General features: G+C 37.9%; 1 long non-coding RNA gene across 1 annotated transcript in view; it reads left to right on the top strand.

Moving 5' to 3' along the window:
* LOC133219496 (uncharacterized) overlaps positions 1-16,370 on the top strand; it is a 36,916-nt gene extending 20,546 nt beyond the window's left edge. The window contains exons 3-5 of the long non-coding RNA XR_009727456.1: positions 6,733-6,833; positions 7,207-7,416; positions 15,735-16,370. This is a non-coding gene — a long non-coding RNA (uncharacterized LOC133219496). The remainder of the gene's footprint in view (positions 1-6,732; positions 6,834-7,206; positions 7,417-15,734) is intronic.
* Positions 16,371-18,637: the final 2,267 nt, after the last annotated feature.

Raw genomic sequence — 18,637 nt, forward strand, 5'->3', positions numbered from 1 at the left:
CTAAGAGCTCCATGCAGTGACCCATCTAGCAGCTCTCATTTAAGTTTCACTGAAGTGTGAGGAACATTGCTGAGCCAAAACAAAGGCTTTTTGTACTGTAGCAGCGTGGGTATCATCCATTTTATGGTACAAGAGTTGTAGTTTGAGTAAAATCATACTTAAAGTCCCTGAAGTCACTGAAATCAATGTTCTAATATTTTCTGGCCTAGGTCTCTTCATTTAAGAGCAGCCTCACTTCTACATGAAATTGCTTAGCAAACTATATATCAACCATAAGCGAGGGAATATGCTGAAGAAAATCTCTGAAGATTTTGTAGGTTAGGATATCGGGATTGTTTTAGTCAAAATGAGAAATCTATCTCTTTTATTGCAAAGCTAGTTTGTTTCCCACTGTATTCCTTGAGGGGGAGCTCCAGTTAATGAAAAGGACTGAAGATGAAATCCACTGAAGAAAAACCTACAAAGTAAAGGAATGTTTTCAAGAGATGCTTATAAGCCAACTGATGGAACAATTTTTTCACTCGTATGTAACAAGCTTAATTTTCCAGCTGATACACTGCTTTTCCAGCTGTCTTCTTTCGATTACTCTACAGTAAAGTTCTGTAACCAGGATTTCTGTGTCATCTTCAGGGGGGAACGATGGTCCAGCTGTGTCCTGTGCTCTCAGATTTTGCTCTTTGTGTGCACAGAATCTCTCAGCCTCTCCCATCTCAGTGAACATATTACTTTTGGTGAGTTCCCACATACTCTCCAGGGAATAAAAGTTTCCATTAAGTTAAAAAAAAAATAAAATAATAAATTGTGACTCACAAAGATATATCAGTTAAATTAGTTAAATATTTTAAGGAATGTTATTCATCTCAACAATTGAGAAAAAAGGTACAAAATTGCTAAAAGTTATGTACAGAGTATTTATCACAGCCTTTTTGAATGTAGTACTGCATTTTAAGCTGCAGGTTTAAGGGTTCCATAGTAAGATAGAATCTTCCAGCTGTAGTTTTTCTTCCTGGAACATCTTTCTCTTTTGACTGAGAGAGATTTTTCCCTTATTCATTTTTTTTTTTTTCTTGTTTGTTTTCTTTTTGTATGTTTTTTGTTTTGGTTTTGGTTTTGTTTGTAATTTAAGGTTAATTTTAACATGGAATTAAAATTGCACTCTAAGAATTAACTGCTACAAAACTACTGACATCCAAGATTATTAAAAAAACACAACTTACTGCCTTTGAAAAGGAAATCGATTACCCACATAGGTGTGGCTGGGCATCAATTTTGCATTTTGTGCTTAGGAACAGGCTGATTTGCTAAAAATTGAGACCTCAGGGATTCCTGTCCTCATTATTCTGTATTTCAACACAACAAAAAAATCCTAGTGTTTGGATAAGAAGGCCATGAATCATCATACCATTGACTTGCCTCTACATCTTCTGCAATGCATTAGAAACAGCAAATATTTAAATAATTTTATGGTCTTTGTTAATCACATGGTTGCTGTATTACTGTTTTGGACAGGCTTTAGCCATCAATGAGCTTCAGTAAAGCTGGAAAGAATCTTTACTTCTTTAAGCTATAGCTATTTCTATGTGAATAAAAGCAACAAGATTAATTTAACTTATAGTAACCTGAATATGATGTATTAATCTTTTATCCCTTTTCAGTTGCTTTCCATACATAAACATAAGGGAGTTGAGCAGTAATAAGGCAGTCATTAGTTCAAAGATTCACTTTACCACCATTGTTCTATTGTGGAACATATAGTCAAAGTCGTTGTTCATCATGATGAGGAAGACTTTATCATGAAGGGCATCAGGTTGCTGGACTGAAACAGGCCAGACTTAACAGGACTTCCTTAAACTGTATTTCAAATGGTACTTTGAATGATTTACTTGGTTTTCACCTTTTCCTACATGACTTCTTCTGATTTCTTTCCTTTACATCACATGAGGATAGTTTATTGCCTGTAAAAGACGTATCTTGCTGAGCCTGGTGCTCTTCCACATTTGTCAGTATTTCCTGGCATCAGTTATTTCCTTGATGAGCAACTCAGAAATGATAAATTGCTTGTCTAGCTTGCTCTATAACTATCCTCTTAAGTAGGTGTGTGATCCAACTCTTGAAGACTTTATTATCAGTAACTGAAACTTTTTGTGTTCCTCACTCATGAATATCTCTGAGACTTTTCGTTTGACTAGTGGCAAGTTAGTCTTCTCTAACTCCAGAATCCTGAATGTATTTTTTTTTAGGTTTTTGGAAAAGTAACATGAGCTCTTTTTTATATATCAAGTTTTAATGAAAGATCTTGACAACCATGCAATCGAGCGCAGTGTACATTTTACAGGACATTTCTTTCCACAGCTGTAACAGAGCATAAAAGTTTCCTGACAACTCTCTATAAGTAAAAACATGAAATGATTCTGTGGTGACAGATTACAGTTCTTGCAACACACAGTCAAATGGTCTGGTTCTGGCTGTTTGTGATGAAGGCTGGAAGATAGAATAGCATCTTAATAGTGACTAAGTGCTCACACTAGTATGGTTGGCTACAGCATTCAGAAAACCTTTTAGCCTGTGGCACATATGCAGCATGGACAAAATTTCAGCTTCATTTCCATGATTCTGTGTAATTATACCTTCATAACTCCACTTGTGAGACCTTTGAGCATCTTCAGTCCAGAGTGGTAGGCATTATCTAGGATCTGTCCCTCCTTGGTATTTCACTGAATTTGATGAACAAGGTGCCTGTATACAGTTCCCACTGCACAGTTAGTAAACATCTCTGGATCATGAATTCCTATATATACGTAGAGCCCAATAATAGTAAAAATCAATAAACAATAAACCTAGCAATTGGGAATCTAGCATCACTTACAAACAAATACAAATCAAACAGAAACAGAAGGCAGCAGGCAAAGCTGAATTGTTCCTTGTCTCTGCAGATGTATGGTTCATTAGGCATGCTGTACAAATTAGATTCAAATGTGAAAATATGAAAAACATAAATACTTCTTTGCTTTTATTTTCAATATAAATATATATTCTTTCTGTGGATTGGTACTTTCCTCATGAAATATTCACTGGCCACATTGCAAAAGATACCTTAAAAATATTTGAGCTGTTTTTCCACATGTTATGACTGATGCCAATTTTCAGGTTTGGTGATTAGCATAGTGTTCTAAAATGAGCAGAAACAGCTGGTTGCATAATAGTACGTAGAACAGAGTGAAACCATTTAGCTTGATTTTCCTGATACTTCTGGATGTGTTGTTGCTGTTTGGGTAGGTGATGCCCAAATAATTTTTAAGGTCTTAGTTGCAAACACAAAACCTTTATATTCTCATTCTTTCCTGTCTTTACATTCTTTACTGATATGGTGGCAGAGTTATCACAGAAAGAAACTCTATTGAATTTGCAATTACACATGGAAAAGGAGCCTGATGGGAAAGAGACCTTTAAGCAAACTTAAACATTAAGCCATGGAGTCTCTCTTGATCCTGATGCTTTTCAAACCTGATTCTTCAAAGGTGCTGACCATTGTGACTTAGAATAAAAGAATAAGTTCCTAAATTCTTGAAGCAGAACCCCTGCAGAGGGGATCATGACACTTGCATAGTTTATGGCATGCTGCCACAGGGAAGCCAGATATGTTTGATAAACAAGTGACAAGATGAAAAGTTGACATTTGTAAAACAAGCTTACGAGAAAGAAAATTAAGATTACTATAAAGTTATCTCAACTAAAAAAATGATAGTGCTATCTTCCTCATTCTGAGATACAAGCTGTTCCAGTCAGTCACACTCACTGGCTAAGTTAATGTTATTGACTAGAGCCAGTTGTGATCTGGGACCTCTAGGAGCAGAAAGCAGAAGACATCAGTGATGCATCATTTTCTCCTTCTTAATCCTTTTGCAAAGTAGCAGTAATACTACTGTGGTGACACTTACTGACCTGATGTGACACTTTGGCATTTCAACCATATGTCTGTTTGACCTTATGAACTTATCAGTTTATAATATTTCACCATCTGGCTCCAATTCACTTACACAAACATGAGCTTGCTGTTACTGCTTTACCCACCAGCTTCTTGGGGGAAAAACATTGTTATCTACAAATTTATAGTTTCACACAGAAACAGCAGCACACACACTTGTAGACACGCACCAATATCATTGAGGAGGTATACCTCTCTTCAGATTCATTCAGCACACTCTCACTGCCTCCATGAGTAGCTCAAGAAGCTGACAGAGGTAATGGTTTGACTTTTATGGATTGCATATCTAAGTTGCTTTATCCATAACTACCTAATGGAGGCATAGTGCGTAACAGGTGCCTTCTCTCATGTGGCATCTGTTACCTTAACAGACTGAAGCTAAGCTACTGAAACTTGAAGACATTTTGCAGTTTGGTAAAAGTCCAGATACTCTAAATGTCAAGGGAAAAAGAATTATAAAACATATTTGTGAAACTGGTTTTCTGTCACACTAACACAGATTTTTGTAGCCACCAACTTCTCTGATACATGTCTAATTTATTTGCTCCTTACTGCTGTGCAGTCAGGCTTAGATGTTAATGAATTTACCTAGTATAACCTCTACATAGAGCAGAAACATGATTCCTTTGTTGAGAAGAAACTGAGCCACAAGTGACCTGCCAAAGGTAATGCAGGGAGGGTGAGGGAGAGACAAATATCAACCCACAGCACCGCATTTTCAGGCAGAGCCTTATTACTAAGATGAGCATTCCTCTTTATTGGATCATAGATGTTTCTTAAAAGCCAATAATTTCTAGCTTGAATGCTAAGCTTGGAAACATATATCAATATTTTTTGTATTCATAAATATCTTGCTTTTCAGCTGCTTCTTCAGCTGCTGACTTGCTGCTTCTTTTGAGATTTTTGTTGGTGTTTTCTCCAAGTTGTAAAATAAACTCTTGAAAGTGGGAAAGCCACCTGTAAAAATAGTTTCCCTATGTTTTAATTCACAATTTAGAAACTGGCACTAATGTTAATCTTGTGAAGCAGTTTGTTTTCTAGCTTTAAATAGACAAACTCATACAGATAGATAGTCATAGAAATATTATTGTTGCCAAAAGCTGATGCTACATTAATACCAGACAGATTTCTTCCATTTTTCTCACAACTCTTAGCCCTTCACAACCACTGTGAAGCTTTATTATGCACTCACTGAAATTTTTATTATGCTGTCTGTGTCCTTTTGATCTATTCAAGATTAATGGGAGTCAACTGCCTCTTATTACCTTTCTAAGTGAAACACGGTTACACTTCTCTTCAGGAAGGCTGCCTATCTTTAAATCAAGACATTTTTCTTTTTATAAACTGTTACCATTTGATGTCTGAAAAATGGTACCTAATGCTTTACTGAAAAAAAAGTTATTCTAACTGTTCTATAATCTCTGGCATACTCATGGGATTTTGGCTTAATTATGACATTAAACTAGTCCATTTTTAATCTTCAGGGGTCTCTGTTGAACTTCTATTCAGTGATCTTTTATTAAAAAATACCACTAAAATTTTCACTAGTTAATAACTACTGTTACATTTAGAAACCTTGGTTATGACAGCTTATGCCCTTATTCCTGGCTCATTTTACTGAAATAAAATGCTTGAGAACCTAAAGTCTTATTCTTTATGAACAGGAGACCCTGTCACATGAAACAGCCGAAAAGCAAAGTACTGAAAGAGGAATGAAGACTAGATCAGTCTCTCTCCTCTAGTCCTTCTTTGTCCTGCAGTTATTGTAACTATAACAAAATTCACACTTCTCTCGCCTATTTGGTGCTATTCACAGCAGCTTTCAGTTAATGGGGCTGTCAAACAAACCTCTTTCATCTGCTCTGTGGGATAAGTTCTGAGGCTTCTTCATGAAACCGATGAGCTAGCTATTCTCCTAGAGCATGTGCACTTTTCTTTGGCCTAGAAATTTTAACTCAGTACAAGCAATTTTGACCCATCCACGATTTAAGGACCATTGGGTTGGGGTTTCTGAATAGCCAGAGTGTGAAGTGGAACTGTTGTGCCTGAACAAGTTGAGCCACCAGATGTTTGGAAATCCTAGCCTTGTCAGCATGACTGCTGTGCACAATGGAGATATCTAATACGCTGAAGACATTTGCAAAAGAACAGAAATATAGTAGTCCCCAGAGACCTATGAAAACTACCTTGCATCCTGGTAACTCATCCTGCAGATGACACGGAAGGGACTTGTGTGCTATCAGATAACAAAATTGGAAGGAGAGATGGTGGTACTGAAGGAGGCATAATGTAAATGGTCTTGACACTGATGGAGCAATTTTGCAAAAAAACTGATCTTGATTTTTTTTTTTTTTGTCAAGTTCAAGAAACCAATGATGTATTTTGGGTCAAAATGACAAAAAATGCAATCCCTGGGTAACAGTAGCTGACTTCCTGATTATTTATTCTCTCGCCAATTTTTATGTTATCTGGAAATGGCTGGGAAAAGACTTTCACACTCATCAGTGTTGGTAAAACATTAAATGGAACCATTGGACTTTCTGTTTTAAAATTTAATTAATTATTTAATAATAATGTATTTAAAATAACATATTGAAAGGATGTACTGCTGAAGTTATTTTCAATTTGATGAGTTTTCCCTCATTTTTTGGAAATGCCCTTGTACCAAATCATGAGCTGTTATGTCACTTTGCCTTATAATTTTTAGACAGATTGTTAAGGAGACATCTATCCTTTACTCTAGGTAGATTTGGTAGCTTGAAGCAGTTACACAGCAGTACCGCATCACAGCTAACTTTCAAAGTATCCAAGTTTGTGTGACAAGGAATAATCTGAAGTTCTGTGACAGGTAAGGGGTCAAACAAGTTTCTCTCTGTGCTAGAGCATTACAACGCATTTCTGCAGTGGAGTTTGAGGATAAGATAATAGTTTGAGGTCTTAATGGTTTCTATTTTTCAGTTTGTGTGTTATGCTCTCTCGCTTGTCCTGTTGCTTATGGATTTTCATCTTAGTTATGACTCTGGCCTTTGAGTAGAAAGCTAACTTCTCTGCTTCTGAGTGATGAGCAGAAAGGTTTCTCCACTTGCTTTGTGGAATAATCCAGCCCATTATTATGACTATTGCTGTGGTTATTTTTCTTAGAGTTACAGCTGCATTAGTTCTTCAGAATTAGGACTACATGGCTTTGTAACAGCTTAAAAGTGACCTAATTATGAATCCAGTTCAGCAGGCACTTCAAGAGCAGAGAAACAAGAGGCAGGTGCTATTCCAAAGAGACCCATGTTCAGCTCTGTCATGATTTTCTTTGCTATGAAACCCTGGTGATGGTGAGAGCTATAGGTGGAGACCAAGACTTCAGATTCCACAAGCTGAGGAAATTTAAGCCTAAATATCTAGCTTCTGGTAGATGCTTTTTGGTCTCTCTGCTGGAGGTGAGCTGAGGGCACGAAGATGTGAGAGGTTGCTTTGAGCAGGGGAGGAAGCCCAACTCTCACAGCTGAACTGGGGCACTCAGCTGAGTGAGTTTGAAAGTTTGGCCTATAGTGGGAAAATAGAAAAAATATCTGATATTATATTGAATGTGTCTACTTCAGGTAGGTCATTCTTATTTGCACTGAGAAGGAATGAGACTTTTGTAGACTCTTGTATTCCTAACTGGAAAGCAAAATAGTTGTGTTGATGGACCTCTGCCCTTATTCACACAAATACAAGGGTGCAGAATTCAGCAAGTCTCATCAGATAGCACAAACCTGGCGCAGGTACTCATGATTATGTAGAAGTGCATAATCTACATGGCAAAGGTATATACCTAGAGAAAAAGCTATCAGAAAAGGCAAGCTACAATATGAGCCTTCAGTTTATTTCAGTTATTATTTTTTGAGTTAAATTTAATTTTCAGATCTTCTTTGGTATTTTTTCAACTCATTGGGGAATGAATAAGTCCTGGTTTATTTATCAAGTTATTTTCTCTATAATTTTCTTTCTTCAATATACCTGTAAAAGCCTTTTTGATTCCTCTTAAATACCTTGACTGGCATGAAATGGTTTTGCTTGTTTCCATGTCTTATATTGTGCTCTCACATATGGCAGCTGATTTGTTTTATTTCCTTTCTCTATGCTACATATAATTCTTTTCATAATTACAGCCACAGATTTTTATTCCTGTTTCTTGTCAAATTACATCTGTGCTTGCTTCTATGCATTCTTTCCTTCTGAAGTAACTAGTGTCTTTTGTCTATCACTTTTATTTTCTCCAAGTTTTTTTCATGTGGCTTTTATTCTGAGATACAGTAACTGCTTATCCTTCCAAGAAGCAAGCTGCAAGGTTATAGCAATGATTCATTTGGACAATTCAAGTTGGCTAGCTCAGCGCATAAAATTTCTCATCTTTTTCATCAACTTTTACAGGTTTCCTTGCATCCTGCAGCCTAGTGGTGTTCCTGGTGGTGGAGAAATAACATAATCCTTGTCTGAAAGGCATGCATGAACTGTCCCTGAGTAAAATTCATGTGGGTCAGGAGTCACAGCTTGGCAATGCCTGCTTTAGAGTAGCTCGAAACATATGCAGACATCTCCCTTCATCTGTAAAGTTGAGCCGACAACTCAAATTAGCTCCCTTTTAAGTGGTTAATTTATCCTATATTTTGATTAGGAGAGTAATAACCTTTGTCAGTCATGCTCATAGTACCCTTGGCTTGACATAAAGAGCTGCCCTTTCTGTCCCCCTGGAAATTTGGTGAGTCACCAAGCAAAAAACCCAGCAAAAGGGCAAGATTATTCTCACGTGAGAAGTCTGAGCAGTTACATATCTACCGCTTTACAAAAGGACAGCACACAAAAGTCTCAGAGTCCCTTCCCTAATGCAAACCCACAACAATATATGTGAGCAAACAAACAAACAAATCTTACAAAAACAAGAGATTGTTTATCCTTAGCCTCAGGGAAAGACTGAGATAAGGTCCATAGCAGGTGTCTATCTCCCAAGTGGAAAGAGATCAGATGTGGAGGTGAGCTCTGGAGGCTATGAAACAGAAGGTGTATATGAAAGCTTTAGAATAAGGCTTGCTCTGCATATACATACGCAGAAAGGTTACGTAGCAAGGGAGAAACCTGCCTTATATCCCTAAGGAGAAGATGAGAGCAGCCCATCCCCAGAAGCACACCTCTTTACTGAGTGATGGGCCAGGGTATATTCATAAACAAACCTTCTTTGCTCCTACCCTCCCACCACCGAAGATTTGGGTTTCCACAGCAATGCCAATCTTCTCTGCTAGCTGAAAAACATAGCCCAAACCTGTCAGCTGCACTGAGGCCAGGAGCTTCCTTGTTTTCATCCGCTTGGTGTGAGTCAGCACCACCCACAACAGCCCTCATGGAAGACACTGAATTAGTCATTATTCTGGATTTGTGTTTCCTTTCTTTGTAGAGAAATTAGGGGACCCTAATGATGCAGATTCAGAGTGGGAAGGTGGTGGAATAAGAGGAGGAGGAGAATGCGTTCACACATGCTCCCAGGGGGTCTATGTAATTTCCCCAGAGAGGGGACTTCTCTGTCCATTACCTGACTGTACTCAGGGCATGTCAATGTAATGCCAGTGGAGTCTCCCGATCTAGGTGCAAGCAGAAAATATGCTGGGATACACTGGCTGTATATGGTAGGACCAAAATCAATATAGACAAAGCGTATTTACTACACATCCCTGGCCTGTCTTTGAGAATACATTATTTTGAATAATGGCTCTAGCAGCTGTCATGCTCCCCTCTTTTTCACACCTGAAACTTCCCTCTTTTCTCTACAAGACTGTAAAGTTTGGTTTAAAAGCACTATCTCACACTGATTTTGCTGTAGATGTGGCATATAGCATCTCTTAAATTAAAGGCAGAAGTGTTTAATTCCTGTGGTCTCTTCTGGCTTGGATTTGGTTTCTATTTCTGTGGGAGAAAATGAGCTCCTTCTAGGTTCTCAGAATGCACTTCCAAAAAGCTGCAATAGAAAAACTGGAATTAATGGAACATAAAGTGCTAGTACAACTTCGGCTTGATTACACAGAAAGCTGTGAAAGTTAAAAGGACATCAGATCTGTTGAATTGTAACTAATAAAAAGCCATAAAGGAAATGAAATGAGATCACCAGTGTTAATCAAACGAACTCTAATGCTGTTTTCATAATGCATTACTAGATTTGGAGATTGCTAGGTGGCTAATAGAGCAATTCTACCACGCGACCATTTGACCAAAATAGTCAGAGTACTTAGGTTTCCCCATACCATGTGAAGCCTGTAATGTCAGCCCTGAAATTCAGAGGTGAAATACTGCAGAGTATACAGTCTCAGCTCTCTTCTAGAAACAGTGATAACATCGGTTTCACTGTGCAGGCTGCTACAGTGTTCATAAGCTTAGATAGTTTTTAGTTAACTGTTAAATTTCAGACCTAAAGCATGGCTTCTCACATAAGATTTTCATGTTCAAGGGTGTTATTCCAAGACATTTGGGGTACTGGGGATCACTTTTGCAATGCCTAAACTTTACAATAACCTTGTAGAATTTGTAATCCAGGAATAGGTGCTAGGTTACCCTTACTGTGAGTAAGGACAGAGCCTTCAGTGATTTAGTAACCAATGAAGTCTACACCAGATATGTCAGTAGAGCCTTTTGCCTCTCCATGACTTTATGGCATTCATCCATTAGGCTTCCTGAGGAGGCTGTACAAGATCAGTTGATGCTTAGCAAGCCTAGCAAGCGTTCATAGCACACAGCTTTGCTTCACCAGCAGTTCTGTTTTGTACTGATTTGGCTACCTTACATTAAGAATTTCCTCAGCTTGGGAGAATTTGAATGCTTGTCTCATATGTTCAAAAAACATCCTAGCCACAGTGTAAGTATAAACAGCCTTTGGAATTAGCTCAGTGCACTTTTGGGGTTGAACAAGAATGTTGGCAGGAAGAGTAGACTAACACTTAGGAACAACAGGAAAAGAAATCCTCCCCCTCTACTCTGCTCTTGTGAGAACTTACTCGGAGTATTGTGTGCAGTTCTGGTGTCCTCAACATAAAAAGGACATGGGACTTTTGGAACAAGTCCAGAGGAGGGCCACGAGGATGATCAGGGGACTGGAGCACCTCCTGTATGAAGACAGGATGAGAAAGTTGGGGCTGTTCAGCCTGGAGAAAAGAAGGCTGTGTGGAGATCTAGCAGCCTTCCAGTATCTGGAGGGGGCCTGTGAGGATGCTGGAGAGGGACTCTTCATTAGGGACGGTAGTGATAGGACAAGGGGTAACTGGTTCAGACTTAAAGAGGGGAAGTTTAGATTGGATATAAGGAGGAAGTTCTTTACTGTGAGGGTGGTCAGGCACTGGAATGGGTTTTCCAAGGGCGCTGTGAATGCGCCATCCCTGGCGGTGTTCAAGGCCAGGTTGGACAGAGCCTTGGGTGGCATGGTTTAGTGTGAGGTGTCCCTGCCATGTTGGAACTAGATGATCTTAAGGTTCTTTCCAACCCTAACTATTCTATGATTCTATGATTCTAAGAAAGTACCTACAATTTTAGCCTAGTCCTGTGATTGTTTCTACTCTTTTATGTAATATTATCGAGTAACTCAGCATTTTATGTCATTGCTATTCCAATCTATTAAATTGAGTAAAAGTAGAAGTTTGAGTGTTTAAGTAGCTCCAAGGCTTGATCTTGATAAGATGCCTGAATAACTATATTCTGGATTTCTTTTAATATCTAAGTGTCAAAAGTGGAAGTGAACATGACAGCTGTGAAATATTTAATGTCAATTTACAGCATTTTAGGATAAAGCCTTTGTGGCTTTGCAAAAGGAAATTTTACTGGGTCTTAAATATAAATAAACTTGTGTTAGTAGCTGTACTTGTTCCCCTTTTGTTATCAGTGGATAGAAAGGTAGTCCACTGTACCAGGGCAGACCAGGTGTATGCAGGTGGAAATTTTAGACTCCAGGATGGAAACATAGTCAGAATTTTTCCCTAATCAGCAGTGAGTGCAAGTTGCTCCTCCTGTTAATCCTGTGGGCCTTCAGAGCAGATTGATCCAAATGAGCCTTAAGGTGTAACATTAACTGCTGGATATGCATTGCTAATTACTACTTGATGCAGTGATAATTAAACATGACTACCTCTTGCAAGACTGGCCTTGCCGTTCACTTAAAAAAACCAAACCAAACCAATCCAAACCATTCTTTCCTTTATCTCCTTAATGGAGTCTGGCCCTTTCTATGAATAGCATATGTAGAGCTTTTCGGTTTTTAAAACAAATGGTGGTTTTGCTTCACCAGTCCTATAGGTCTGGGCTGCTTCTTTGCAAGGCACTGTGATGTACCACAGCCGTCCATAGTAAAAAGGCTTTTTTCTCTTCCTGTAAAGTGGAGCTATGCTGAGGATCTTGTAACAGCTGGAACAATTTTCTGAAGATGAAGTTTGTAATAGTGCTGCTGTTAGTCCCACCTCTTATGAAATGCCTATCACTTCTTTCATATAGTAGGGAATTGTAAATTAATTCTTCTGTCTCCATGGGTTTGGAGTAGAAATGATGCCTTCACAGTTCAATGAAGTGGAAAGTCTTTCATCAGTAGAAAATCAGCCAAGGAATTGGATGGCAAAGGCCTCATACATTACAAAACAGTTGTTTGCAATTAAGGCCAAGAGTAAGATGTGCATGAGTCTGTCAAGTTTCTTTTTGTTTATTTAATCAGCCTGAGGCATAACATTAGATAGTTTGAAGTGGCATTGTTTCCTTGTCATGTCCTATGATTTGCCATGTATTATGTGTACTGTATATGTACTGCATCAGAAAACCGAAATCTGTTCAAAATACGTAGGTGTTTAATATTTTCCATGAATCCTGATCAATAATCAGGATGTTTTCATAGAAGCGTTAACCTTCTAAAGTAGGGATCACTGCTGATGCAGGGAGATTATTTTGGAAGTTGTTAGAAAGAATCAGCTAGGAAACACAAGGACATCAGCAGAATTAAATTCACTGTGCTGCAATGTTTCTCTGCAGTCACAGTGGCAAAGATGGTCTCAGCCTCTGCTGATGTTTCTTTTTCAGTGTCACAAAGCATACATTTCAGGGACAGTGCACTATGAGAGAGAACTTTGTAACTGATATGAAGTTGAATAGAGTCAAATATGAACTGAAAGTAAGCTAGAAAAAGAGTCATGTAGTTTGGTCAACATCAGCCCCTAAAGTCTTGCTACTGCCAGTTTTAATAGCAATCTCAGAACAGCAGGTAATCTTATTTACCATATGCTAAGCACGGTGCAGCAGATGGATGATGGCATTCTAGCGTTTTCTGTGCTTTCCTTGCACTTGTCAATTCAAGCCCTGGGAAAAAGGCTGGTATCCAGATTGATAACACATGGATGTTCTCTAAGGGCTTGACTCTTTCATCGGTGCAGTATTGCAGAAAGAATTGAAAATCCTTTCTCTATGAAGGTAAATGCAGTTAGTAATAGCTGGTAGTTCTGAAGATGAGTTTATTAGGTCTGTCTCAAAGTTGTCAGAAGGTAAATCAGGCTTTAAAGAACAGAATAGCCAGAGCTGATCAGGTGGTAGAAGAGTGTTATGGGATATCACACATAAAGCATCTCCTCAGAGAAACTAATAAAGGAAGGAAAAATCAACTTTAAGGGAGTAATGATGAGTAGCCTGGGTACATCACTATTTCAGTAACGTGCATGAGCCTTCAGTAACAAAATTAAATCCTTATAAGGCAATCTGAGACTGACCAGATCTATACTGTTAATGTTTTTAAATATTTTTTTCTCCTCTATGCAGTAAATCTTACACAATAGACTGAACACTGACACTGAATTAGAAGACTAAGTATTGTAGCCTAGTAGCCAGTTGGTGTCCTTGGATTTGACAGATACTATAACAAAAAATGTTGGAGATTACTATTAAAAATATCTTTAAAACATTTATCATGAGTCCTTTTTCTGAAAAAAAAAAATAAAGCTCTTTAAAAAGTAAAATTTACCATACCTTATTCTGTTTCCTGAAGTCTTTTACAGATCTGAGAACCACATCTGTCAGGAATCTCCAATGGGTCTAAAGGAGCATGGTATTTTTAAGAAACAATAAAACAAGTCATAGCATTTTCAAAGTGAGGTAGGAAGGAAAATAAAACTTCTATTGCCATATCATTATATTAATCATCAGATTTTAAAGGTACTACTCAATCTTCTCCGATTCATTTTGTACATCTTGAAAAATGGTAACAGGGGAGAATATAGAGTGTAGCTCAGGAGCACCTTGTCAGTGGGTTCAAGGGCTTTCTAGCTCCCTCTCCCATTGGAGACATCTGATGACTGCAAACCATTAGAGTTTGGAACAGTCTTCATGCTTTCCTTGTCTTTATGTCCTTTGTGAGGCATTAGTTATTGGCCACTTCTAGTGACAGATCCTGATTTGAAAATACCTTTCTTTGACCCAGGATATTTTTAGTGATGTTACTCACCTTTTTAGAATAGGTTAGTCTTCTGCTTGCAAAGTGAAGCGAAGCAGCTCCATGTGGAAGAAGCAGTAAGCATGAGAGTCAGTGCAAAGGAGAAGGAAAGAATACATTGTGTGGGCAGGGAGGTTGGGATCTTGTCAGGCATCAGTGGGTTGATTTAAATTGCCATGGGATTGTAGGCTTCTACAAACCTGGTTTCTAAAGTTTTTACACAGAAAAGAAATAGCATTTTATCCTATTTTAAATGAAAGCAGAAATACTACTGCCTATAACATTCAACTCCTGACATTTTCTCTTGCTCCAGCACTAACTGCTTTAGGAGAAGTGAGGCCTTGAACTTTTTTGAGTGGGTATTAAAAATCCCTCCCAAGGATGGTTTTGGCCTTTCCAAGGAAGTGCATAACTTATTTCAGACATAAGCTATTTTTAGAACATTCTCTAGCCCTGCTAAAACTTCAATGAGAGGTATCACTTAAACTGCAAGCAAACACCTTTTGCTAGAGCACTCTACTACACTGAAGATAAACCAGTTGCATGTGTGAAATCATATCTGCAAAATAACTGTATTCAATGACTTCAGCATGGGATTTAGGTACTGCAGTGTAACAATCAGTTTATTCCATCAAACTTAAAATGTCTAGAAACAGAATTGTAGAATTTAGAGAAGCCTCAAACTCATGAAATTTCTGAACTAGCACCTTAGACAGGTGTCTGAGCATTTAAGTAAAAAACTCTCATCTGTTAAGAAAGCATCATTTGAAAGTTTCAGACAGTAATTTTATAGGACCTTTATTTTCTCACGGTTGCTAACATTTGATTGTTTAGAGTAAAATAGATATATCTTGTTAGATAATGATTTCAACAAGTCTCATCATTGTCAAGGAGCCTATACTGAGGACAAGGAAATGAAGTTTAAAACTTCATTGTCGTGTTTGTGGGTTGATTGAAATTTTGCTTCTATTTTCTTCAAATTACGAGCTACAGTTTGATCTTATATATTGCTCAAATCAAAGAGCAGAAGCAATGTAAGTTAAATCTTTAGCACATACAAACATGAATCTTTTGCATTCATGCAGCAGTCTGGATATATTCTTAAGGCATGTGTCCAGTATAAGTAACTGCTAATATAATTAGGTACTGCAGAAAAGTTAAATAACAGACATCTGTGAAACAAATTTTAATGGCTCTATTACCCAAGTTTCTGAGTATACATCAGTGTCTTGCTGTACAGAGTTCCATGCATTACTCACTGGGCTTCTTTTTTTCTGGAAGTTTACCTGCTATGGGCCTTATATTACAGTATCCTCTGCCACTCAACTTTACTGCTGAGGTCATCCAGGATGCAAAACCAGGAAGATTTCTCTAAGTTACTCCCTCATCTTTTCCACTTGGATGGTCCCAATAAGTTCCATAGGTTCCAGTATGAATTATGTCAGCTCACTAGGGAATAAACGTGCACAGTAGTGTTTTCATAGCTTGAGTTTGAAAGATGACTGGACTAGCTTGTGACATTGGGCTTGGACCTCCTCTGTGGTCTGTGTGATGCTGAACTAATGTGCAATACTTAAGATGAATACTAATGGTGGAGGGGGATCTTCACAGTGTCACAGAATGGTTGAGGTTGAAAAGAGGCTCCTTTCCCCTGCTTGAGCAGGGCCACCCAGAGCTAGTTGCCCAGGACCAGATGGCTTTTGAATATCTCCAATGATGGGGACTCTGTAACCACTCCGTGCAGCTTGTGTCAGTGCTTAGTCAGCCTCAGTAAAAAAGATTTTCCTGATATTCAGACGTGTCTTCTGTGTTTAAGTCTGTGCCCATTGCCCCTCTTGAACTACTGTAATTTGTTGCTAAAAATGTTTTCTCTTGTATTTTTAGACATCATGCCAAATAAAAAAAACCCAAACATTAAAATAGGGCAATATATTTTGATTATGCTTATTTTTCTGTTTAAGAAAAGGCAGTATAGTGGGGTAACTGAATCACTGATCTCCAAATGGCAGTCTTTTATCTATCTATACACTGATTCCTGAAAATACAATTTCAAATTCATCTCAGATAATCTTTTGTGCTGCAATTATTGTTCTATGTAGTTTAAATAGCAGCTGGGAAAATTTGATAAAATTACACAGAAATATTAGCAGATTTAATCCAAACATTTATCAGAGCTGAAAAGCCTTCAATTTTATGGTACAGAAAATGTGAAAGATGCAAAGTGTTTAGAGAACTTGAATGCCGTAAGTTAACAGCTGCAACTTCATATAGCTGTGCATCATTCTGTAATCATAAACTCAATCTAAGAGTGCTCTTTCCAGTCTGAACACTCATGATCAATTTGAATAGAAATGATTCACTCAGTATTTGGAAAGCAAAGCATAGATGCTGAAATGAATTATTAACAAATTGCGCCTGAAGAAGTAAATACCATAAGGTCAGAACTTCTCAAACCCGTTATGAATACTGCAGCAAAATCCCCATTAACCTAAGAGTGTGCTTTGGGTGTTGTGTTGGATCTATGTATTAAGATTCAGTTTGGAAATTTTCTTTTCACTAGGTCGTGTCAAAAAGACTCAAGGACGTTGCATTGCAGTCTCAGTGAAAGTGTGTCACTCTCCTGCTCTTTTAGGTTTCTTGATACATTGCAATGCATCTGAATCCTCTTTCCTCCTCTGCTATTCCTGACTATTCCTCTGTGCTTTCTGAACCAGATTTGTGTAAGATATCGCCTAAATTTACCCATGTGTCTCCAAAATTGCAAATGATAAACTGGAGTTAAGCCAGCTGACTTTAACAGGAATGAGTGTAGTCGTGCCTGTTAGATCACAGTCTCTGTGATTTTTCTGATCAATGCAGAAAGATATTCATTTCAAATGGATATTTTATGCTTAGAGATAGCTTTGTCCTCATTTGTCCCTTTCATTGAAAATACTTCTCAGCCTTCAGTTATAATTTGTAGTCAGGGCTATATAAAGCCAGTACCACCCAAAGCCACCTGGAATCTGTCTGCTTACCTGAAAATCATAAAAATGTTAAATTGGATAAAATCTCCTCACTGAACACTATTATGTTAGTTAAGTATCTCAGCTTTTATGTCTGGATGCGGGCAGGATAAAGGAGTCTTATACAGGAAAACAGTGAGTAGCATTGTAGCTACTGGAGAAAATTTCACATATGTTCTACCATGTTTTGTTGGCAAGGCTTTGAAGCAGCATGTAGAAAGGGCACATTGCTCACAGTGCTAGCACATATGATTAAAGATACAGCAAGACAAGTAGCAATCTCTCACAAGAGTTTTAAGAATCACTTATTTAGAAAACCGATGCTTGCAAATCACTGAGCAAGATAAACAGCCCACAGGGAAAACGTGATCTTATTATAATCTGAACCACCAACCACTCTGCTACCATAGCTGGGAATATTCACATTCTGGATACCTTCCAAAATCTGTGTCCTCATCAATCTTTAGATGTTGGGTTTGAAGTGGTTGGTGCTTTGTTTTCAGTTTTGGTTGGGTTATTTTTTTTTTTTTTTCATCCTGTATTCTCCTTTTAAAAGACATTTTCCAATTGCTTTTATTCTTTTGCTTATGAATCTTTTAAGAGCCATACAATGTATAAAGCATAAAAATACTTATTTGCTGAACTAATTTCTTGACACTTACTGAATGGCAACATTAGCTGTATGTTTATGCCAGTAATAACGATACTGTGCTTGGCTGTTTGTTACCAGGTGCACGTTACCAGATAAAAGCAGAGGTATGACAACTGTTTATTTTGACTTCTGAAACACCACCAGCTTTTGGTGCTGAAATCTCTATAACTCTTCTTCTAATCTTGTTTTTCTGTCTGTCATTTTGGTTTTAATGGTTGCTCTGCTTTTTTTGATACACCTGGTTACAGTGAGCTTCTAAAGTCATTTTTTAGCTCACACGCTACTGCAACTGAATTAATTACAGCAAAGTGCTGCAACAGGACAGCAATGATGTTCTTTGAGGTGTGTGTTAAACCAGATTCCCGGATGGATGAGTTTTTTAATAAACTCAGCTACACCACATGTATCAGTTTTCTCAACTGTCTAGAAACCAAGTTTATACATGCAGTGCTCTCTCACACACATACACGTGGTCTGTCTGGGCTAAGGGACCACACTGATGTACATCAAGTAAAGGTGAAAAGCCA

This window comes from Neopsephotus bourkii, unplaced genomic scaffold (assembly GCF_033783945.1).
Source record: "Neopsephotus bourkii isolate Nb327-2 ecotype Australia unplaced genomic scaffold, CSIRO-AGI_Nbou_v1 NB_1358, whole genome shotgun sequence".
Lineage (NCBI taxonomy): Eukaryota > Metazoa > Chordata > Aves > Psittaciformes > Psittacidae > Neopsephotus > Neopsephotus bourkii.